At 54.5% G+C, this 24,297-nt stretch overlaps 1 protein-coding gene across 3 annotated transcripts in view; it reads left to right on the top strand.

Annotated features, from left to right (window-relative positions):
• Window positions 1-11,393: 11,393 nt before the first annotated feature.
• The window catches only part of CNTFR (ciliary neurotrophic factor receptor), a 37,745-nt gene continuing 24,841 nt past the window's right edge, over window positions 11,394-24,297 (top strand). Inside the window, exons 1-2 of one of the 3 annotated variants that reach the window (XM_028525480.2) lie at window positions 11,394-11,561; window positions 19,292-19,401. The gene's annotated coding sequence lies outside the window, so the exon portion shown is untranslated. Of the gene's footprint in view, window positions 11,562-19,291; window positions 19,402-22,415; window positions 22,532-24,297 lie in introns of those variants that run through there. The other 2 variants (XM_036021857.1, XM_036021855.1) reach the window with 2 other exon arrangements.

The following is a 24,297-nucleotide window of genomic DNA, read 5'->3' as shown; positions in this document are numbered from 1 at the left end:
GTGTGGGGGCGGTTAGCGCAGTCAGGACAAGTCCCCCTTTCTCCAGGAGGCTGCCAGGCTGAACCCCCCACTTTCCTTCCCAACCACAAAGGACACCGATACCATCACTCTTCCCATAGACCGTGATTCACCTGTGTTCAGGCCCAGGCGTGATCTTGCTTCCAGGAATTCCATGTTTGGATTAAAAACCTCCCCAGACATCCCACCCCACCCCACCCAGGCCAATTGTGCCAACAGGGGTGGGAGCAAGGTCAAACTGGGCTTTTGAGGTGTGGGGGTTCAGGCAGACCCACACTCAGGGAGAAAAAGGATCAGGAGAAATGGAGACAAGGACTGAGAGAGAGAGGACAATGTAGGTAGAGAAGATGGGAAGAAAGACTGACGGAGAGAAGAAACATCGAGACTTCAATGGGGAGAAAGCCAAAGTCTGCAGATGAAAAGGCCTTTAGTACCCACCAGGCTGGTGCTAGATACTAGACTGGATTATCTCCTGTAACTGAATCTTCGCAAGAGTCTTAGGAAACAGGCACTGTCATAATCCCATTTTACTCCTGAGGCACAGAGACATTAAGTCACTGGCCTGAGGCCACAAAGCCAGTAGTTGGAGTTAAGTATTTGAATCCTTTTGTCTCACTGAAGAGCCAGGGAGAGAGACAGACGGAGAGAGAGAAGTTGGGAGGGATTCTCACACCAGCATTCATGGGGAATCTGGGAATCCTGGAATCATCATCAAGCAGCTGTGCAGGGGGAGGGCCTTCCCATTAGGCGACAAACATGAAGCTTCCTGTCCTTTCTGTGAGAGAGAGAGAGAGAGAGAGAGAGAGAGAGAGGGAAACTCTAGGCCACAGAATCACCTCTTCCTCCCCTCGTGTGCAACCTGTCCCGCCTGTGCCTCAGATCTGGCCCAGCCAGCACCTTGTTCTGGTGCGTCCCAGGCTTCGAGACTGATTCTTTCTTCCCACACATTTACTGAGCACCTGCTGGTTGGGAGGTACGCCTGCCCCACATCTCCTCTCTCTTTTCTTGTTCATTATTGAGTAGCCCTTCTCATCGTCTAACTTCACCCCCCCCCCCATAGGTTCTGCAATAAAGGATTAAGATTAGAATATGGGGACAACTTCAATATGGGGGTGGTTAGCCTAATATACACTGAGGTTGTCCCAGAGCAGAGAAGAGGTCCCTGAGGGCTGGCTTTGGGTGCCTTCTGGTTTAGAGGCCCCTTCTATCTGGTTTGGAGAGAAGGGTCTTTGGCCCAGCAGGTGGGGGCCTGGAGAGCGGAGCTGTCAGCAGCAGGGAGGACTGGGGTGAGAAGAAAGCCAGGAGCTATCCTGGGGGAGCTGGGGAGTCCACATTATGGTTTCTAATGTCTTCGTCCTGGTTTCAATTACCCCCAAAGCTTCCAGGGTTTCTTGACCACTGCCGGCTTCCAAGCTAGAGGAAAGCTCAGGACCCTCCTGGAAAGGCGGGAAACCAAGGGCTCAGGGGTGGAGGTTTGGGGGTAGGGCAGCGTTTTCATCCTCTTCCTCCCATGCCTGGCTGAGAGAGGACCCCAGACCAAGCAGGGCTCTGGGGACAGCAGGGAGGCTGAGGGAGGGGGGCCTACACTGTGCTCACAGGCACCTGGTGGAGAGTATACATCAGCCAACTCTGTAGCACCAGCCTGGTTCCACTGGCCCCACCCCACTCCTGGCCGCTAATGCCCAGGGCTCTTTTTGGCCTTACTGAAACTGGAAAAGTCAGCATTAGTGCCGCCTGTCACTGCCAGAACCAACAAGGATTGAATCTTTGTGGGCGCTTTATTCAGATGCCAGCAATCTGAGAAAACAGCAGGTTATGTACCTTCAAAAACCGTCTTAACATCTCATCTTAAGCCAACCTTTTTATAGAGAGAAGAAAGGGTAGGTAAGGGGTTTGGAAAAAAGGATTCATTGATAAGAGTTGCAGACCCTCTCAGGCACAAAGGTCGGATTGCATGTTGACCTTCTGGAGTCATTTAGGTCAAGTATTCCAGTTTCTGGAATAACAGCTTTCTACACAAATTAGTCACTTAAGCCTATCAACTACAACTACAGCTAAACTGTTTAAATCTTGAGTTCCCATATCATTGCCAGGCTTCTTTTTGGTCTTGTGACAGTCTTGACTCCTGGCTCTCCTTGTACCTCTCTGTCTTTTAATCATGGTTCCTGAGATTTCAGTTGCAATCCTTTCCTCCCCTTCCTCTCATCACATCCTCTCCCTGCTCCCTGAGCTAGTCATCTCCCAGCACCCTCACAGTGTGCAGGTCAGTCTACGGCTCTGATGAACACCTGCATGACTGTCACTTGCAGAGAGGGTACTGAGGGCACTGGGAGCTGTGGGACAGGGACAGCACACCTCCAGCCAGCCAGCCCGCCCTGTCTCAGCGCCTCTGTTCTCCCCATCCTTGTCCCCACTAGCCATCATCACACAGAGCCTTCATCTGGTTATGTCAAACCCTGATTGTCTCTCCAGTTCAGTGAATGGCTCCATTATCTCCCAGCCACTCACGCCAAAAACCCTGGAGTCATCTACGGTTTTGTAGACAATGTTCCCTCTTTGCCTGGCACACAGTAGGTGCCAATAAATGTCTGTGAAACTGAATTTAATTCTCTTTTGTCTCTTGATCTACTCTTGTTTCTGTTTCCCTGGGCCTGGGCATCTGTGGCATTGTCTTCAAATCTCTAATGGTTCTCTGTCTTCTGAAACACAACAGTTGAGTTTTGGGGGTGGGGGCGCTGATCGAGAGTCTCTTTTCTTCCCTGTCTCCTGCCCCACTAGAGAGCAGGCTGGCTGGGAGTGGAGCTGTGGGAGATGAAGGGAGGGAGCCAATCTTGGGGCCACATGGCCATCTGTCCATCAGTCCTGTTTGGAAATCAGGCCTTGTTATCAGGGAGACAGCTCTACAGCAACAGGGGTCAAGGTCAGACTCTGGGCTGGCACTGGAAGGGGACAATCCTTTGAAGACGTAGGCTTCCTCCACAAAGAATGGGAGGTGAGGGAGATCAGGGCCATTGGGGTGGGAAGGGAGGAAAGGAAGGAGGGAGAGACGGAGGGATGGAGGGAGGGACTTTGTGCTTCTGAGCAGGGAATTACTTTCATGCAAATTTTTGCAACACAGAATGAAAAACTACACCTGTGATTTTGCATGTCCATGCCTCTGTTCCTACCTTCAAATGTGTATATTCACCTGCCAGGGATGTCTAATCTTTTGGCATCTCTGTGCCACACTGGAAGAAGAAGCATTGTCTTGGACCACACATTAAATACATTGCAACACATAATCACAAAAAAATCTCATATTTTAAGCAAATTTAAGATTTTCTGTTGGGCTGCGTTCACAGCCATCCTGGGCTGCAAGTTGGACACCCCTGCTAACCCCTAGCTTCCCTGTCCTCTCTCGTGCTCCTCCCCATCTGGATTCTCTACTCCCTCCCTGACTATTTGCTTCTCTTTCCAAACTTAACCCACACCCCAGGATCACCCAGGGGGAGGGTTCTTGGGAGAGCAGACGCTGAACTGTGTCCAGGGGTTCTGTTCCCTGTGTAGCGTGACATGAGGGTTCCTTTAGGGGTCATGGGAGCAAATGGAGAAGATGAATGTGAGTGACTCTCCCAAAACCCTGCCCTCTGTGTTCAGCCCCATGGCCCTGCCTCAGGTCAGGCTGGACATGTCTCTCCCATGGGTCACAGCAAACATCTCCTCCCTGGCAGCCTCACCTCCAGACTTAGCCTTTCTCACCCCCCTCTCTGGCCGGCAGCCTTAATGATCTCTCTAAAACAAAAATCAGGTTCTGTTCCTCACCTGCTTTATGCTTTTCTAGGCCTGCGTGGCCTTGGCACCCAAGGTACTTCAGGATGTGGTCTCTGAGCCACTCAGCCTGCTCTCCAAGTCTCTGTTTAATCCCTTACTGGATACCAAGCCCTCTTTCTCATCCCTTGAGGCTGTGAGCCATTCAGACGGGCTTCTTCCCTTGTGCCCTGGGGCTCTACTCCCCCAGGTCAATGTTGTCCTGCTTGCTTGCTTGTATCATTCATTCATTCATTCATTCAACCCTATTTCAATGGTTAGGAGCACCTGCTCTATGGCAGAGCCCGTTCAAGGTTCCTGAAGATGGAGCTCGCAGCCACCACACAAGGAATTAGGTAGCTCAGTGACACACTAACTACTCTAAGGAAAAAGAGGACAGCGCCGTGGGAGAGGACAAAGGGCCTTCATCTATGTTTCTCTTAGATGATATTGAGGCTGTCACCTCTTGCCTGAGGGAGCTATGAAGCCAGACAGTGCACTCTCAGCTGGACGAATTATATACTCACATATTTTGGTTAGTATACATCTTCCCTGACTAGAATGTGAGTCCCATGAGAGCAGGGGATTAAAAAAGAATTTTTTTAGGTTGAAAGTAACAGGAAAGTGCACAAATCCTAAATGCACAGCTCAAATTTTGACATATCTGTGTATACTCTTGGACCTCCCCCACCCAGCAAAGGTAACTGCAGTTCTAACTTCCATCACCATAAATGAGTTTTCCTGGTTTTGACCTTAATATATAAATGAAAGCACTCAGCACTGTATTCTTTTATGTCTGGTTCTTTTTTGGTCCTTTGCTCAACATTTTGCCTGTGAGCTTTACCTATTTTTGTTGTGTGTAGCTATAGTTGATTCTTCTCCATTGTTACTGCATCACAATTTATCCATTCATTTGGGTTGTTTCCAGTTTGAAGCTATTATGAATAAAACTGCTATGAATGTTCTTGGTGAACTCTACAATAATTTCTTTTTTTTAAAAAATATCTATTTTTAGAGAGAGAGGAAGAGAGACAGAAACATCCGTTAGTTGCCTCTCACACTCCCCAAACTGGGGACCTGGCCTGCAACCCAAGCATGTGCCCTGACCAAGAATCGAACCAGTGACCTTTCCAGTTTGCAGGCCAGTGCTCAGTCCATTAAGTCACACCAGCCAGGGCTACATTAATTTCTTTTGGGTATGTATCTAGGAGTGGACTTGCTGGGTCATAGGACAATACATATGTTCATCTTAGTAGATCCTTTTTAAAGAAGATTTTATTTATTTCCTTATTTTTAAAAAGAGGGTAAGGGAGGGAGAAAGACAGGGAGAGAAACATTGATGTGAGAAACATTGACTTGTTCTCTCATACATGCTCCGACTGGGGACTGAACCTGCAACCCAGGCATGGGCCATAACTGAGAATTGAACCAGTGACCTTTCACTTTGTGGGACAATGTCCAACCAACTAAGCCACTCTGACCAGGGCTTCATAGAGAGAGAGGAAAGGAGGAATGGATAGAGAGGGACACAGACAGAGACAGAGATGGAGACAGAGACGGAGATGGAGACGGAGACAGAGACAGAGACGGAGATGGAGACAGAGACAGAGACAGAGAGGGGAACATTGATTGGTTGCCTTCTCATTTGCAACTCAACCTGGAATTGAACCCACAACCTGGGTATGTGCCCTGACTGGGAATTGAACCTGTGACCTTTCTTTCAGTCTGCAGAAGGATGCTCCAACCAACTGGGCCATACCAGCCGGGGCTCAGCTTAGCAGATCTTGCCAAACAGTGTTCCAAAGTAGTTGTATGAATTTACACATGTGTGAAGTTCTAGATGCTCCACATCCTTGAAAGAGCAGGCGTTTCTGCCTGGTTCACTGCTGTATCCAATCACTTAGATCAATGCCAGGCATATAGTAGGTGCTTGACACATATTTATTGACTGCTTTATGAATGGGGGAGCCATCAGCCTTACTGGGGTCCTTCTCTGGCTCTGGAACTAATCTGCTGTGTGTCTCTGGGCAAATGACTCTCCCTCTCTGAGCTATTTCTGTAGCATAAGGTGACTTACACCAGGGGTTTTGCCTTCCATTGCCAGCTGGGTGCTGTGAAAGCCGGATACCTGTTCATTCATTCATTCACTCCATTTGTGTTTATTAAGGTCCTACTATGCACCTAGATGGTGAAGATAGAATCTGTGACATGCCACTTATAGCCTCTTTCAGGCCAGCCAAAACCAGGGTTCACTGCCCATCTTGTCCCCAACTCATCCTCCTGGAGCCTGCCCCACCCTCTGTCCAGCCCTGACACCAGGGGGAGGGGGTCTGGACCAAGCCTACAGATGGAAAATGTGATTAATAATCAAAAAAACATCCAAGAGGAAGAGACCAGGAAAACAACTTGGGGAAGGCTCCTCGCCCAGGGGAGGGGGGCCGTGCCCTGGGCCTCGGGACAGCTCCGGCCGCCCTCCTGCCGCCCTTTCTGGGAAGTTGCCAGAGGAGTGGAATTTTAGCCAAAAGTGAAAAAAAAAAGGCACCCTAACTATTTATGAAAAAAATATGCCCCCCATGTAAATTATGCTTCCCCTGGGGGCTGCCCCCCACTCTGTTACTTCCCTCCTAGAGATCCCCCTGCTTGGTCAGGCTGAGGGGCCCTGGAGACACTGGGCTGGGGGCAGCGGAGGAATTTCAACATGAAATGTTTTGTTCATTAACAGAGAACATAGGGGGAAATTCCCTTTTTGCCTGGGCCTCGGCAGCCCAGGCAGATACTCAAAAGCTATTATAAAAAAAATAGAGTCTCGGCTGCAGAGTGAGGTGGGGGCTTCAGTTGGGGGGTGGGCATGGCCATTCTCTCCCCTTCTCTTAGACTCCTGACTTTCAAGGGTTTCCTGAACCTTAATCCTTCCTCCATTTGGGGATTTCATTTTCAATGTCTCAGGTTGCCCTCAAACTTCCTTCTTGGCAAAACAGGCAGAATTGGGGTTAGACTAGCGTTAGAACTTCCGAATAAGAAGGAGGGAAGGATGTCAAAGAGAGGAGGGAAGGCCTTGGGTCTTTCAAATAATTTAGAATTCTGAGAGAATATTTTGGGATCAGTTGGCCGCAGATCTGAGGGAGGTCTGGGGCAGAAGTGAGATCACCTCTTTCTGTCAGGGTGATTTTAGAGGGCCCCCGTGAGGAGGCGAAAGAAGTCAGCTCCAGAGAATTAGGGGCAATTTCAGGCTGAATACTTTCACTCTCCCATTATGGCTTCAAGCCTCTCCCACTCTCTACCTTTAGGGAATCTTTGCCGTTTTCTGGTGCCAGAGGTTGGAAGGTCAGGGCACACTTAGGCGGGGATCCAGATGACAGGATTCCAGAAGGGAATCTGCAGGGTGGGGGTGGGGTGCTGTGAATGGGCCTTAGGTGCTGTCCCAGGATGGTGCTGGGAGCTGCTTCAGGATGGGAAGTGAGTCGTCCCGGGGTGGCTTGGCTGGACTCTGAGTGTGTGTGTGTGATGGGGGGGGGGGGGGGCGGTGCTCTGGGCCCCCCTCCCTTGCTCAGCCTAGGGCTGTGTCAGGATCCGGTTTCTCGGCGCCTGGAGCCTCCGCGAGGCCGAGCTGTTCCCGGGCCTCCGCCAAGCCGCCCGGGGCGCTGGCACTGCGTGAGGAAGTAGGGGGGTTGAGGGGGAGCGAGGGGGGGACTGCAAGGGCTTTTACGTAACTGCCTCCCGGAGCCCGCCCTGCCCCGCCAAATCCCAGTGTGGGACTCTGTGACTGAGAGAGTGTGTGACTCTGAGTGTGCCTGTGTGACATGCGGTGTGACTGAGTCTAGGTGTGGGTATTGTGTACAAGCGTGATTCGGGGAGTTCCGCCCTTCTGAGACCTCTGGTTTCCAGTTCCGAGCAGGGGACCCTGACTCCCACTGGGTCACCTCAAGATTAAATATAGGCGTTCAACTCTTTGAGACTGGGTGTGTGACTTCACATGATGCTGTGTTTGACATTTGTAGGAAAAACACAGCCTGTGTGTGCTTGTAACTGTATGTGTCCAATGGCGGGACTTTTCTGATGGTATAGCAGGTTAGAAATAAACACTGTTTCCGAAGGAGCGATGGAAAAGGTGGACTACAGGAGGTGGAGCATGGGGCAGCGGCTCGCACATCTGTAGGAATAGGGAAGGGTCCTAGCTACGCAAAGGCTTGGGGTGGCACAGTTGACTCCTGAGGGTGGGGGATGAGAGATGGTCCAGATTTAGGTCACCTGCCAGGGTGAAAGAGGGTGGAGCCAAAAGTGCTGCCTGCCACCGAGCCCCCCTTTTACGGTGGATATAAAACTCCAGGGACACAAAGTCAAGGAGAACTTCCCCCAGTATCCCAAGACCTTTTAGGGTTATCAAATCTGGGATCTTCATTACTTGCAGGGCACCAGAGCTCCCAACTGGGGGCGTTATTTCTTGCTGCCTCTTATGGGAGAGGCATGGTGAGGATGGTATGGGAATGGCGGGAGGGTGTCAGGGAACTAGGGTTTGGCTTAAGGATAAGTGCGCCACGAGAGAAGGGGACTGGTGCAAAGCTGGGGAGACCGGGGATAGGGGCGCCTAATAAAGCTAGAGAGGAGACAGGACCAGATCCTGCAAGGGCTTTTAAGCCCCGTCTAAGAAGCCTGGCTTTGTCCTCACGGCAGTAAGGTCGGGGAGTGTCCAACACCGAGGCTTAGGAAGCTCAGAAGCTAGTGTGTAGATTAGGCATTCCAGGCGGCAGGAGCGGAAACCCACGAGTCATCTGTTGCCAAGTTCAGGTGGAAGGAGGGTAGGTTCTGGGCCCGAGGCTGGCGGCGGCAGGGAGAGAGGGCCGCACCCTGGATGTTTCGGAGATGGGCGCTGCCTCCGTGCAGCAGCGGGAGCCAGAGGAGGACCGCGCGTCCCGCACTGCCCGCCAGGTGTCGCTGCGGCTCCGGGGAAGCGGGCGCGGTTGCAGCCGCCCGGTGCTGCTCTGGGAGGAACTGCTGCTGGACAGACGCCGGGATTCCGTTCGACGTGCGCCTCTTGTCCTCGCGAATTCTCTGACACATCTACGTGTCGGGCTCCCATTCCCCAGTTGCTCCTCGCGGGCCCTGCCCCGGCACCCGTGGATTTAGGCACTGCCGACGGCAGCCCCCGCGTGCCCAGGAGGAGACGGAACTCGCCACTACTCCCAACCTGGCAGAAAGGCTTTGTCCGGGACGCTGGAGGATCCCGAGGTGAAGTCAGTGAACCAGTAACCACCTGATCGAGACGCCTGCTCTCCCTGCAGAAGAGGAACAGCCCCCTGAGCACACAATCACTCCCCAGGCCCAGTTTTGGTGTAGGGGGAGGGGCGATTTCTGACCCCCAAAGATATCTTTGCTCCCGCCCCTGATTCTTCCTGGTACTTATCATCTGGTCTTGGTCTGCAGCCCAGGGACCTGGAGGATGGGAACGCGGAGCGGCCGGCTAGGGGACACTTACTGTGGGTGCGAGTGGGCTGCTCTCAGCTGGGCGCCACTATTTCGCTAAATCCTTAAGCCCCAGCCAGCCCTCTCTGAGCCTCAGCCCCGCTGACCCCTGCTGGTTGCACTGAGGGGATTCTGCGGCCAGGGAAGTCAAAGTGAAAAGCCCAGACATGGTGGAAAGTTTTTCCTCTGCAGGGGGCTTCCCTGAGGCATGTGTTGGGAAAGGGCCTGGCACTCAGGGTAGCCTACTGGGGAAGGGTGTGAGGAAACTTCGAGATATTTCCTTCCCCTCTCCCGCCCCCAGCCCTGAAGCAGCTCCCTGGAGGTTCAAGGCGCAGGGATTATGGGTCAAAGGTCAGGTGAAAAAATCCGTGGGGTGGAGATGGGAGTGGGCCACTAGTACTCCACCTCTGGCATTCCCCCTTTCTGTTGACTTCTCGCGGGACCTCAGAAGTTGATTGGGTTGTCTAACCTTATTCCCCCCAATCTTGTAACCAGACAGAGGGCAGGGTGGGGCAGGGAGCCTGAGCCAGAGAAGCGAGCCTCCCCTAGGAGGGCCCAAGCTAGGAAAAGAAAGCTGGAGGGGTGAACCTCCTGCTTCGAACTCTGCTGTGCGTCCAGGCATAGAGGGTGCTCCCTCCCTACCTGCTTAATCCCAATGGAGATTGTTCCCCAGGCCAGGTGTCTAGGGGGTTAGGAAGGAGAGGAGAGTTGTGAAACCAGAAAAGTCGGTGTTCCTGCTGCCTGTCACTAACAGAACCAATAAGTAGAGACAAGGATTGAATTTCTATGGCTGCTTTATTCAGATGGCCGGCAATCTGAGAAGACGGTGGGTTATGTACCCTAGAAGACCATCTTACATTTCATCTCAAGCTGACCTTTTTTTCTGAGAAGAAAAAGTGTAGGTAAGGGGTTTGGAATTCAGGGAAAAGGTTAATCTCCGAGGCTAGGCAGGGCTGGGCCTTGTTAGTACTTGGATAGGAGATAAAGGATGCAGTTCCCCAACATTCCTAGCATCCTTTCACCAGCTGACCATGATTCTTTACGTGTGTCCTGGGCGAGGGGCATCTCTTCCTGGAGCACAATGGCTCAGATACCAATTTCATCGCTTGTCCTCCTAGGGCACAAAGGTCAAATTACTTGTGGGTCCTCTGGAGTCAGGGTGGGTCATACCTTCAATTCCTGGAACAATAGCTTTTTACAGGCATTAATTAGCTTAACTATTAATTAAACTTAACTGTAACTTAAAACTAAAAAATTTTCCAACTCCTGAGTTTCTCCATCAGTTGTACTGGTGTCACCAAGGATTTGGTGGGAGGCAAGGACCTGGGCTCCCAGCCTCCTCCACTTGGGAGGACAGGAGCAGAAAGCCCCCTTGGGCAAGAGATGTGTGGTGTTCCTAGGGGCGGTAGGACTAAGGGAGGGGCCCGAGCTGACCTTCTCTGAGGAAAGTGGGGCTCTGACTTGCACTCCTCTTACGGAGAGGCCGGCAGGAGGGCCCCCAGAGTTGGCCCGGGTGTGCCAGGGTGTTTGTACGAGGCAGTCCGGGCCTGAACGTGCGGCAGTGTGTGCAGCAGAGACCTGGCCAAGGCTGAGTGAGAGCGAGTGTGAATGAGCGACCCCGGGGGATGGGTGCGCGCCCAGCGGCCCTAGGGGATCTGGCGGAGTGGGTGTGGGTGTGTGTGCGCGCGCGTCTTTGAGACCCGCGGTCGGGGCTGCGCGTGAAGCGCTGGGATCACAGCCGTCTGGAGGGCGTTCCGGAGAAAGGGCGAATGTGAGGGAGCCACGCGTGCCAGTGCGGGCAAGTGTGTCAGGGGCGGGGGGGTGGGGTGGGCGCGTGCCAGCTCGAGGCGACTGGGAGGGGGCTCACAGGCCTGCGGAGGGTGAGTGTGCCCGAGCGAGCGGGCTGCGCGTGCCAGGCGCGGGAGCGGGCCAAGGCGGGGGCGCGCGGGGGCCGTGGCCAGGAGGGGGTCGTGACGCGCGGCCGCGAAGGCTCGGGGAGACAAGGCGCGAGGGGGAGGGGAGCGAGGGCGCGCGCGGCCGAGCGGGCGCCCGCGGTCACATGGGCGAGGGAAGGAGGGAGGGAGCGCGCGAGGGAGGGAGGAGGATGGGGGGGTTAAAGCCGCCGAGAGCCGAGGAGCCGGTGCAGAGCGGGCGGCGGCGGCGGCAGCTCCAGCCGGCGCGGCGCAGGGCTCGGCGGCAGGATCCCGGCAGCGGTGCTAGCTTCGCGCTCCCTGCCTCGCTCCCTGCCCGGGGCTATAGAAGGACCAGGCGCGGGTCTTCGGCGGTCCGAGGGCGCGGTGAGTACCTCGCGGCGGATCTTGCGGGGCCGGACCCTCAAACCCTCGGGCTGACCGACAGACCCGCGGCCCTCGTGCGCGCGGGCAGAGGGAGGGACACGCGTGGGCCACCAAACGGGTGGGGGACAGGAAAGTTCACAGGAAACTTTGCCCGCAAACTCGAGAGCCGGGGCGCAGGAGAAGAAGCCCCCCCACGTCCAGGCAAGCCGGGGGGTTGGGCGTGGTGGTAGTGGGGGCGGACAATAGGCTTGGGGAGGTGGCCGGGGTGGATTGTCCTAGCATCCCTGTTCTCCCTTACCCCTCAGCAGTGCGCGCGGGGTATGGGAAAATTCCGGAGCTGGGGGTCGCAGTGACCCCCGCGCGCCGGAGGCAGCTTCCTTCTCCCGCAGAAATTTGGACTTAAAAGCGCCCAGGGGTGTGAACGGATGCGTTTGCCAGTGTCTCTGTGTCCGTTTGAATCCCGTGTGTGTGTGTGTGCGTGTGCGTGTCTTAGCCTGAGCCTGTCTGTGGTTTCCTCGTGAGTATACCTGATGTCTGTCCACACAGTGGGGCTCCTCCAGTGTCTCTTTGTAAGTCCCCAGTGTCCGTGTGGGTACGCTGGTGGTGTATTACCATCTCTTTGTGAGTCCGCCCGTCTGAGTCTCCTCCAGGGTGGCTCTGTGGGAGCTGGCTTGGGTGTCCCTGTGTTGTTCTGAGTAGTGTATCTCCCGTGCGTGGGGGCTGGGCTGCGGGGAGGTCACCAGACGGACAGCTCTCCTCCGGCTCCTCTCCTCTCCAGAGCCTCTCCTGCGCCTAGCTCTCGTACTGCTCGCTCCCCGGCCCCCTCCCCCCTTCAGTAGCTTCAGGCGGGCAGGACTATTTCACGCCTTGTTGAAAATTCAGGATTTTCTTTCTCTTTCCGTCTAGTCTCTCTTTGAGAAGCGTCTGTGTGTGTCTTGTGTGGCTGGCAGCTTGTCTGCAACACTGGGTGTGTGTGTGTGTGTGTGTGTTTGTGTGTGTGTCTGCATGCCTCTTTAAGAGTGTATCCGTAACATTAGTTGTTTTGCCTGTAATGCGTGCTATGATTGTGTTTGTGTCACTGGGGCTGTTCGTGTGGCTGTAATCAATGAGGTGGTGGGAGTCCGGAATGCTGGATGTGTTTGTGCATCTGTAATTGCTGTACGTCCGGGGGCTCTGAAACACTGAATGCATTTCTGTGTATCTAATTCTGGGTGTGATGGTATACCACTGCATGTGTGGGGCTGGGGCTTCAACAACTGGATAGTCCTATGGCTGTAAGAAGGGCTAGCCTGGGCTGGGAGTGGTGGTGAGGGGCCTGTGTGTCTCAAAAAATTATGCTCCATGTCTCCACGGTCAAAATCCACAGAAACCTTCTGGACTGGTTCTTGGGGCTCCTGGTCAGGATTGCTGACATAAAACTAAGGTTCATACTTCATCAGGGCCAATACTCCACCTGGGACCCTACTTATATAGACTAGGAATTTAAAGTTCACATTCAAGACTTCTTGGGGTCCTGGAATTCATACTCAGATTCACACTGGGACACTTACATTCATGTGGACTCACACTCAGAATTACACCAGGACAATGGGACTCACTCAGATTCATACTTACGTTCTGGGACTCATACCCAGCTATACACTTCAGTCCTCGAGTTTACACTCAGACCCACGCTGGGACCCTAGGCTCACACTTAGATTCACATTTCTGTGTTGACTTAGCTCATAGGCTTGCACCGAGACCCAGAGCCTATGCTCGCAGTCTCACTGGGGTTCACAGTTGGACTCACGCTAAGACCCTGGGGTTTACTCCATTCACACCCACATCCCGGGCCTCACACTCAGAGTCACATTAAGACTAGGGGCTCACATGCAGAGCCCTGGGGAGCCTGGGGCTCACGTTTGAACCCGTGTCCTATGGGAGTCCTCGAGTTCACAGGCTCAGGCTTCCATCTTGGAGCTCACCTGAGACTCGAACTAGAACTCTAGTGATCACACGCAGGATTCTCACTTCCACCCTGGCATCCCTCAGGGACCCAGGGCTCACACTCAGACTTACAAGGAACCCCAGTGCTCATATTCAGAATGCCCTTAAGATTAGGGGCTGACGCTTACACTTACTCTAGAACTCGGATGCTAATGTATGATGACCTGTATGGGAATCCTGGAGCCACACTTCAGTCCTGGGGCTTAGAGTCAGATGCACCCTGGGACCTGGGTTCACACTCAAACCTCTACTTCCATCTTCAAGTTCATACTCAGACTGACATCCCTGGTGATGACATTAAACTTGCCCTTCCATCCTGAGGCTGATACTCAGACTTGCACTAGGTCCCTAGTGCTCACACTCCGCCATTGCTTCCACGGTGAGGCTTTCATATTCACGTGGGGGCCTGGGGGTTCACCCAAGTTACACTCGTATCTGGGGCTCGGACATTCAAATGTGCACTAGGACTGTGGTGTTCACACTGTTAGTGGAATTTAGAACTCATATTCAGATACACCCACGCTTTCTTTTGGTCTGTGCTGTATATCAGGGTAATTGGCGTGAGGAACAGAGACTGCCGCAAAACCTGTCCCCTCCAAAGGCGGGGTGGGGAGGGGAGGGGAGGGAGTACACGTGTGGTCACATCCTCACGTGGGCAGTGGGCTGATGGAGAGGGTGTTGGTAAACCGGACCCAGTTAAACTTTTCTGCCTCTACTTCTCCAAGGAGACTAGGCTCTTGGCAGGAAGGTCTGAGTAGCTTTTTGTTACGGGGGTAATACGGACGGACTCTGGGAGTCTCCCATGTGCCTTGTTTATGCACATTCCTCTGAAACAGGTTTGGTCTATTCCTTCTGTGGTAGAGAGGGTCAGGTGTGCTGAGATAAGACTCATGTCAGCCCAAGACCTTGCCCTCATCCCAGTGATCCTGCCAGTGGGAGGGTGTGAAGCTGATCTGGTGAGGGGTAGATGTCTGTCTCCTTTGAGTGTTCGGGATGTTGAATCTCTGATTCTAAGCGGAGGTTGTGGCCCCTGAGAAGGTAGCTGGAGGGGGAAGCTGGATTGGAACCCAGCCTCTCTTTTCTGCCCTGGCCAGAGAGGGGTAGAGGCTAAGCTTTGTTATCGATCACAGTCTCCTGGAATGCCTGTTGAGCCTTTATCCCATCTCCAGGGAATGCCCGGGGTTCTCCTCTCTACTCCTCAGGAGAACAGTAGTCCTGGGGGGGTGGGGTTGTGTTGGGTGATGTTGCAACCAACCCTAGGACTCCACCTCCTTTGGGCTTTAGATGCCCTCCTACTATGGGACCAGTGGGTGGGGTGCGTGAGGTACACGATCACCCCTTGGGACCCCAGGAAGTCAGGACGTGGCCCTCAGGCTCTGATGACTGAGCTGGAACTGCTTCCTGGCCCTGAAGGGGACACATGCTCTCCAGCCCCCCACCTCATGGGGGTGGGGGGAACTTGGAGGCAAGATGCCCTGCTCTCTGCCTTTGGGGAGTTGAAGTGTAAATGAATCTGAGACATATGGAGTGGATTTTCTTTGAAATGCAGATGGGTTAGGGGGGGACCATGTGTGCCTGGTTTGGGGGGGTCTCAGAGAGCAAGGAGGCTGCGAAGAGAGAGCTGACCCCTTCTCCAGAGGGACCAGGGGACATCAGCTGTGTAAACTCCCGTGGCCCTGGATGACCACACCCACCAGGGCTCCTGGCTTCCTGTGGGGAGGAGCTGAGAAGGCAAGTGTTCCCTCTGGGCCAGGAGCTCTGAGGTCATCACCCCCTTGCCTCTGCAGAGGGCAGAGAGCCCCCGAAGAACAGAGCCATGCTGGTTTGGGGGTCACCAGAGCCAGGAGCTCTGGGGGGGCGGGCAAGGGGCGGAAGGTGGAGCTGGGACAGATGTGAGGACAGAGTCAGACCCTGCCGCTGTGGGGAAGCAGCTCCCAGAAGCTGGGGCCAGAGCTGTTGCGGAAGAAACTGAAGTTAGATTGTGCCGGTGATTCTGGCCAGCACAGGGGCTGATCCTGGGGTTTAGGAATGGACTGAAGAGTCCGCAGTCCTGCAGGAGGGTTGGTTTTTCCAGACGGGGGCAGTCTGTTTGCCCACCATACACTATACTTTCCCTCCTTAACACTCAGCAAGTATTGCCCATGAACTCTGTGGGAGGCCCAAGGACTGGGTCTGCTTTGCTCCCCACGGCACACTGCCCCTGGCACAGACCTGATACACAGTAGGAGGGCAGTGTTGATTAAACAGTACATTTTTTTCTCTCCCATCAGACTGAGTGCCCCTCATGGGCAGAACCATAACCCCAACTCCCAGCATAGTGCCTGAGAGGAGTTAGGTGCTCAATATATGTTAAGGAGTGAATCACGGAGTGGGGACTTCCTGGGGTTTGTGGCTTGAGACCCAACATTCTCTTTTGTACACCCCTATTTGGCTTGAAGGATCCCTGAGTAGTTTGTAGGCTAGACTAAAGGAAGGACTTCCCTGTACTTAGAGATAGAGAGCAGAGGATAGGCAGCTTCTTCCTGGAAAAGGTCTGGACCAGAGGAGACTGGGATAAGGCAATGACCTTGATGCTGTGGCAGAGGTCAGAGGTCACCTCTGTCCTTTCTCCAGCTTCAGGATTTTTCAGAAGGTGGTTAAGTCCTCTCCCTATGCTGTTGTGAGAGTGCCTCTTTGTCTAGGTCTGGGTTTCTTGGACCGTAGCTGAGACAATGGACCCCATCTCCGAGCCTCCGAGGCTGGGCTCTGAGGTTGTGAAGCTGTTGTGGGTACCACGGACTGTCTGTATTGGTTATTAACAGAGGCTATCTGAGAACACAGGGTTCGGACCCTAAAAATACCCTGTGCAGCCAGAGCCTAGGAGTTGCCAGTGTTGGCTGGTGTCGCAGTGGCTGCATATTGATCAGAGAGACACAGAGCCAGGAGAGATTGGGAGAGTGTGGGGAAACTGAGGCAGCATGGGCAGGAGATGCACAGAAGACAGGATCTTTGTTTTCTATGGAACAAAAATGTATAAAATTAGTAATGTCAGTTAGTCAAATTATAGTACGGCAACATTTAGGGTAATCTGTTACCTTACATGGCAGAGAACTTTTTTCTGAGATGTATCAGGAGATAAGTCTGATATCAGACATAAAAATTAAGTAGTCAGTAATAACTATTTCAAGTCCAGCTTCAGGATGTTCCAAAATAAGCGTGTGGTGCTAGACTTTTCTGAGCCACTGCCCACATCCCTTCTTCCCAGAGCCCTCTCTTGGAGTCCACGTCCCAAGGAGGTTCTTGCACACCCACCTGACCTCTGACCCCTCAGGCCTCCGTGTGGCCCTTCTCCCTAGGAGAAGGGAACTGCACGGTGGTCTCCCAAAGGTAGAAAGAGCCTGGCCTCTGAAGTCAGATGCTGTGTGACCTTGGCCTGTGAGGTGACCTACCTGGGCCCCTCCGTGAAATCACGGGATGGGGGCTGCGGGGGCCTTGGCCCAGGCCGGAGAAAAGGCGGTTTTGGCACCCATCCAGGCCCCTGACGTCAATGACTCTCCAAATAATGGAATCAATATTGGGTGGGGTGGGGGGGCGAGCGTGAACCAGGCCCCAGCGATTAGAAACAGATCAGCACAAACCCGCAGCTGATTCTGATAGAGCGGTCTCGGGGAGCTAGGGTGGGAGGCCTGGAAGGAGGTGGATCTTCGTGGGGAGCAGGGGCTCAGGAATGGGAGTGCCGTCCCTGAGTGTCCCCCGAGTGTCCAGAGCGTGAGGGTACACAAGTGGGCAGGGGGCTGCCTGGGTCAGAATGATAGGGTAGGGACCCCTGTCCTGGTCCCTTTCTCCTCTGAGCCTGTGGGGTTCCAAGGCTGAGGGAAGTTTGTGAATGGAGGCTTCACCCAGTCCTTGAGTGATCAAGAGTGGGCAAGGGCAGTTCAGAGTTCACCTCCCTGCATCCCAGACTGAGGTCCCTGGGCTGGATTGTGCTAAGGGTCACAGGTTGTACCGAGGGGAGAGAGAGAGCTGTGAGTGAGACCTAAGGGAAGTGACCTTTTGCTTGGAGGCAGAAGGCATTAATCTAAGATTGGGAGATGGATGTTCCCCCTCAGATTGGGAGTTTGGCCTCCTCTATCAGCTCATGTACTTTCAGCCTCCTAGAAGGCAGCAGCAGGTGAGGATGGAGGGGGCCATGGGGTCCATAGGGGGCTGGCCTGGCGGCAGCTGACAAAAAAAAAACAGGAAGAAGGGCTGGGGGAGAGGCTGTAATTACGGGGCATTTATTATTAATCAGATGAAATTGCTGGAAGCAGCTGGTGTAATCTGCGTGGCGATACTGCATGCCCCCCCACACACGCACGCACGCACACACAGCCTGTGCCCTGTTGGCTCTCCCAGGTTTTTTTCTTGTGAGGTCGGATGGCTCCATGTGTGTCCGTCTCTGTGTCTGTTGGTGTGGGTCTGTCCATGTTCTTCACGTCCACCTGTCCCCCGCTCTCCCTCTGTTGTCTTTTCTTCCAACCCTGTCCTTCTTTGGCCTGATGTGTGTCTCTGTCTCTGTCTTCCTCTCTGCCTCCCTCCCTTTGGGTTTACCTCTTGGTGTGTCTGTGTCTGTTACCACCGGCCAGCCTATCTCTAACACCTTGTTTTAGTTTCTGACCATCTCTCCCTAGTTGGTAGTGTCTCTGCATCTCTGGGCAGAGTTGGATGACATAGAGTTCCTTTCTCGTGGGCATGTGTTTAGGCACCTGATCGTACCTTCGGGACCAGTTTTTGGGATAGAAGGACGTGTGGACCCCGAGGATCTCCTAGGGTCTTGTAGAAGGTGAGGGCTCTGTTACGTAACTGGAGCTCTTAGAAGACTTAGGGGCTTCCACGACAGTCCTGAGTACGACGCCAGCTCCCTTAACAACTGAGTTGTGTGACTTTGGGCAAGGTGATTTTGTTTTCTGAGCCTCGGTTTCCTCCTCCGGGAAATGTAAACAGGATTACCTCCAAAGGTTGTTCTGATGATTTGGTGCAAAAATGTATGGTAAGTACTTATCATGGTGTCTGGCTCAGCAAGGGTCTTGCAAAAGTATTAGCTGTTACTGTATTATTTTTGGAAAAGGCGCTGTGCAGGTAAGAGAGAAATCTGCAGAGGCAAACTGGTACAGCAGAAAGGCTTTAGCGCTAAGACTCAAATCTGTGTTCTGGAATGAATCAGTCTGTGTGGTTTTGGGCAAGTTACTTAACCTTCCTGAATGCCAGCTTTTTCAACTTCAAATGTGCGTAGTACTAGAACCTACCTCATGGAGAAGTCAAGAAAATTAAACGGGACGGTGCGTACAAAGTGCCTACCACAGTCCCTGCCACGTAACACATGTTCAATAAATCAGAGTGGCGGTGAGGCAGAGGAAGGGGATGGTCACGTGGCGTGTCTCTGTGTGAGTACGCACGTGGCAATATGTGTGACGTGGAGGTATTTGAGTCCGTGAACTGGTTGTGTGGGGATTTGGGATTGTCTGCAGGTGAGTATGCAAGTGTATCCTACGTGGTGTCAGCCGCTGGCCTCCCTTTGTCCCTGTGGTTCAGAACCTGAAGTCAGTCAGGAAGGGGTGCCAAATGGAATTTGGATTATCCTAACTTTTCTCCTTCTCAATGCTTCTCTGCTGCCTGCCCCCGTCTCTCCTTCTTCCAGGGGGGTCGTGAGTGTGGAACAAGCTCTGAGTTGGACTAAGGCCTGTGGCTCCTCTGTGACCTCTGGTTTGTGCCCTTTGCCCTTCTAGAATTCAGCCTTGACACATCACCCGCCCCCTTGGTTTTGGAAGTCTCAGGAAGAGTTTGGTCTGGAGGAGGAGGACATTGATGTGCTCGGTGTGCGGCCAGCGGTGAAGAGGTATGTGCTGGGGACCCAGGCAAGGCAGGTCCACCTCAGGGCATCAGGCAGACGTGGTGAGTGGAGGAGGGCCTCGAATCCCTTTCTCCTCCCATCTTCTTCCTCCTGAGGCTTTTCATGCTCTCATAACAGGTCCATAAAGGGGAAGAGACTCACCCATAGTCACACAGGCAAGAGCAAAGCCCAGTCAGAAAACTGGGTTCCGCATGAAGGGACTGAATCCTGGATGTGGGAGTATGTTTCTGTCTCATTGTCTGGCTCCCGCTCTGCCCCCAAAGCATTTCTCTGGCTTGACTGGGGAAGCAGCTGGGTTTGGAGGAGGTGGAATGGGGGGTCAGAAAGTCCAAAATCTTCTGGGGCCCCAGGGCTGGACCCGACTCCCCCCGCCTTTCATTCAGTCCAGGCAAGGCCCCTGGATTGGCAGCCCGGGGGTGGGGTTGTCCAAGGAATTGAGGCGCTGGAGCGGAACGGAAGGGCTTATTGTCCAAAACCCGCCAGAGGCCCACAAAGGCCAGCCGGGCTTTTCATCTCAGCTCCCAAACAGACTGGCCATTTTCCCGGCCCGGGAGTGGTGGGGAATGACCCTTCAGAACTAGGAGTGGGGTGTTGTTCAGGGTAGGGTGGGGTGTCCCGGGCTGACACATGGCCATTAAAGAGACTTAACATGGAGTTGGGATTCTGAAGGGGAGGAAGGGAGGCTCCAGAGGGCTGTGGAGAGTTAAGCTTCCATCTTCACTGTTCCCAGAGGACCGAAGGACATGGAGTGGGGTGTCTGGTAGAAGTTCAGATTTACACAATAATAGATAATAAATATTTATAGGGGGCACACCTGGGAGGGGTCTGCAGGCTTGCTGGGAAAGTGAGCTACTGAGCTGTGAGGGCACATAATCCTCCTCCCCTCCAAATGGGGTACACCTTAGGGAGCTGGAACAGAAGCTGGAGAAATGCAGGCTAGTGGTCGGACAAGAGAATGGGACCCCTGCAACAGGAGGGACCAAGGCCAGACAGCAGGAGGGACTTCCTGCCAATGAACAGTAGCTCAGATGCCCTGACCCTGTCCCCAGGGATCCCAGAGGACAGCAAAGAACAGGGGAGCTGGAGAACACCCCCGGGGGGCTAAGGCTGAGGCAGCTTCTGTGAAGGCTGAGGAGGCTGGAAGGAGGACTTGGCAGTTCTGTCCACCCTCTCCCAGCAGCACCTCCAGCTCCACTTTAAAAACAGCTTTTTAATTTAACAAAGTGGATGAAAAACTGTTTTTGGAAATAAAAGATATCTGCTGTCTCCCAGGCTAGCACTCAGCCCTTGCAGAGAGCCTCTCTCCGGGTTTCTCCCCCTGCCAGTGGCTCCTTGCCGCTCTCTGTGTCTCTGTCTCTGTTTTTTGCCGTTTCTGCTCCTTGGCCCCTGGCTTTCCTCTGGCCTCCCTTCAACCCCCCCCCCCCCCAAATTCAGCCTCTGTGGGAGTCTCATCCTCATCCTCTTATCGCCATGTCTCAGCATTTCCTTCTGTCTTTCTCCCAGTCTTTCTTTTCTGGAGCTTCTCTCTCTCTCTCCCTCCTTCCCTCCCTCCCTTTCTTTCTCTCCCTTTCCCTTTCCCTTTCTCCCTCTCTCTCTCTCCCTCTCTCTCTCTCTCTCTCTCTCTCTCCTGATTCGTCTCTGTCTCCCAGCCTGTCTCAATCTCTGTCTCCCTTCCTCCCCTTCCTTTCTCCCCCAACCCCTGCTCTAAATGGGTCTATTTAAAACACCCGACGCTGCCAAGTTAGAAAAGCGTCTCCTGATAAAGCGCATTAGGCAGAGGGAGGGAGGAGGGGGGAGGAGGGAGCAGCGGTGGAGGGATTGATCCAAGCCCGTAACCCCATTAATCAGGCATTGTGGATCCCCCTCCCTCCCCCAGCTTCAGCCCCTTCAGAGCTAAAAGCCCCTGAAATATTTATCACCCCTCCCCCATGGGGGTGAGGGGAGGGATGTGTGGCCCTTGGTGTGAGCATCCCCAGCTGCTTGGTGCTCCCCCCACTGTGTGTATGTGCACACGTGTGCATGTGCTCCTGTCTGCGTGCCTGGGTGTGCACACCTGACATGCCCAGGGGCCAGCTGCCATCTGGCCTTTCTCCCACCCCCCACCCCCCACCATAGGCGCAGCTTGGTTCCCTGGGCGGCTCCTGGACCCCAAGAGTCTGGCTGGGATCCTGCCCTTCCTGAAAGGTTGGGCATGTAGAATAGGGAGGCTTTGGGGTCAAGTAGGGGTCTTCATGCCCCCCAAAATTACAGTAACTGGAGGACTGGGTGACAATGAGGGCAGGAAGGTGAATTGGGGTTCAATGTCCAAATTTCCCATTTGAGAAATAACTTGGGGAATGCAGTTGGGGACTCCATGCTCCTCAAGGCAGGAAGGTAACTTGGAAGGCTGGTTGGAGTTCCCCCTTTATCCTCAGAGGGCAGAAAGAAGTATGAGGTAAGGTGGTTTGGGGGCCTCCCATTACCCTCAGAAATCCGGGGAGGTGACCTGGGCCTGGGAGGGGGTCTCGATGACCCTCTCCCCCCTGGGTAGGAGGGTCCCCACTCTCTGAGGGCGATGTGGGGCTGGGTCCCACATCTGAGGGCTTACTGATTCCCCCTGGCAGCAGATGTCAGTCCTGAGACAAGCAGGGGTCTGTCCGAATTGCCCTCAGGCAACTTCGACCTGGGCGGGGTCCGGTAGGCCCCGGCTGCCTCTGGGTTTGACAAGGGCCCCCGGTCCAGAGCCTAGAGGGTCCCTTCCCCCTCCCCTCTCGTTGCATCAAGTGCCACATCTCCTCCTGACTCAGACAATTAGATTCAAAGGATGACCTCACTGCCTGCCGTCCCTCACTCGCTCTCTCCGCTCGCTGGGCTCGCTGGCTCGCTCGTTCGCTCGCGGCGCGCTCCTTTCTCCCCTCCTCCCGGCCCGCTCGCCGCCTCGCTCCCTCGCAGCTCGGCGCGGCCCCTCGCCCACCCGCCCGCCCGCCCGCCCGCCCGGACTCTCGGGTGGGGGGTCCTCTGCCTCCCGGGCCGCTCGGGTCCCAGCCCCGAGCTCCGGGGGCCCGATGCCTGCGGGAGGCCGGGCCGACCCACGGAGCGCCGGAGACACCGACGGGGCGCCTGCGTGGGGACACAGGTCAGTGGCCGCGCGGCCGCAGCCGCACAACTTGTCACCTCCGCTGCCGGGGCCGAGACGCCCCCGCCCGCGCCCGCCAGCCAGCCAGCCCGCCTGCCTCAGCGCTTCCCGCTCCTTTCTCGGCCCCCGCCCCCTGCGGCTGCTCCGCGCGCTCCCCCTGCCAAGCTGTCTCTCTTCTCTTCTCTTTCTCCCCCCCAAAGTCGCCCCTACCTCTGCAGCCGGTGGGAGGGACTGGGACTTCCTGATGTCTCAGGGATGGGGCAGGGGGCCCATTGACTGCTGCCCGACCAGGCCTCTGACAGAGGAGGGGGCTCTGACTGTGTCCTTTGGCCTGGGGGAGGGGGACCACCACCTGGGTGGGAAGGGGGCTCCTGGGAGAGAGGCCGACGGTGTGGGGGTGACATCTAGACAGGGGGATGAGCTCCTGACAGCTTCCTTTTCTCACATCCTGTGGGCCTCTTGCCTGGCTTCACTTGTCCCCGCGTCGGAGCCAACTTTAGTCCCCACTGCCTGGTTTCATCTGGCGCACACGGCCTGTGTTCTTTTGGGCCCTGTCACCTGGTTTTCCTGAACCCTGCTGCCTGGTCTCTTTTGTTCCCACTGCCTGCTTTCCACAAGTCTTATCCCCAGGCTTCGTGGGATTGCCCTACCTGTTTTCCTTGGGTCCTGCTGTCTGGGGTTTGCTCCCCTGCCTTGCTCCGCGGAGCCCTACCAGGTTCCCTTTAGGACGGGGCATCAGTGTCCAAGCTACACCTGGAGTGGCAAGTGGTGAGGGTGTCAACAGCGTTGCCAGTTGTTCCCTGCTTGGGGCCTGGCCAGCACAGCCTAGATTCCATTCTGCCTGGACAGCAACTTGGTGTCCTTTCTTGTGAGGGGGGGGGGGGGTGTGGGCAGGGTGCAGAGCTCCAGGGTCCAAGGACACTTAAGGATTCTTGTCCTCAGTGTTACTCAGGGGAGTGCCAGCTTGGCAGTGCTCTCCCCACCTCTCTTTGGGCCTGACAGCGATGACAGTGCTTTGGCTGGGGGTGGAGGTTGAGGCCCCATCTCCTTCCCCTTCCTTCCCTTCCTGCAACCAGGCCTGACATTCCGTGCCCTCTAGTCAGCTGTGAGCACAGAGCTTTCGAAGGGGCCTGAACTCACACTGCAGATAGCAAGGCCCAGGGCCACTCCTGGTCCTCATCCCAGAGAGGAGGGGGTGCAGAGGGTGCGGAGGGGCGGCAGTAGGAGCCTGGGGAGTGAGCTGGTTTCTGCGGGTTTCTGGCTCCTGCTCCTGCCAGTGCTGCCATCTCTTCGCCCAGGGGCTTCTCCACCCTTCCTGCCTGGCCTGCAGCGCCCCTCATTCTCAGATGCTGGTGCAGTGGGGGTTAGGGGAGGAAGTAGCTACTTAGGGCAGTGGGTTTCAACAGGCATGCCCGCAAGAATTTTTAAAACATGCAGTACCTGACTGTTTAGTCAGGGACATTAGTCTCTTTTCCTTTACATTGTTGAATAAAAAAATAACAACAGCCAACACAACAATAGCTGTCTGGTGTGAATGAATCAAAATTACACCTATTTTTTTGTCAGGTCAGCAAAAAAATATACTTTTTTGGTGTGCTGCAGAATTTTAGTCATTAGTTTATGTGTGCCATGAGATGAAAAAGGTTGAAAATCACTAGACTAGGGAATAATTGTGTATTTCCTCATTTCTAGGGACCGTTGAAGTTCCTCCTTCCTTTTTCCTTCCTGCCTTAGGCTACCCTGAGCTTTATCTCCCTCCCCCCAAG

This window comes from Phyllostomus discolor, chromosome 3, assembly GCF_004126475.2.
Source record: "Phyllostomus discolor isolate MPI-MPIP mPhyDis1 chromosome 3, mPhyDis1.pri.v3, whole genome shotgun sequence".
NCBI classification, from domain to species: domain Eukaryota; kingdom Metazoa; phylum Chordata; class Mammalia; order Chiroptera; family Phyllostomidae; genus Phyllostomus; species Phyllostomus discolor.
This window is presented reverse-complemented; position numbering and strand designations above follow the sequence as displayed.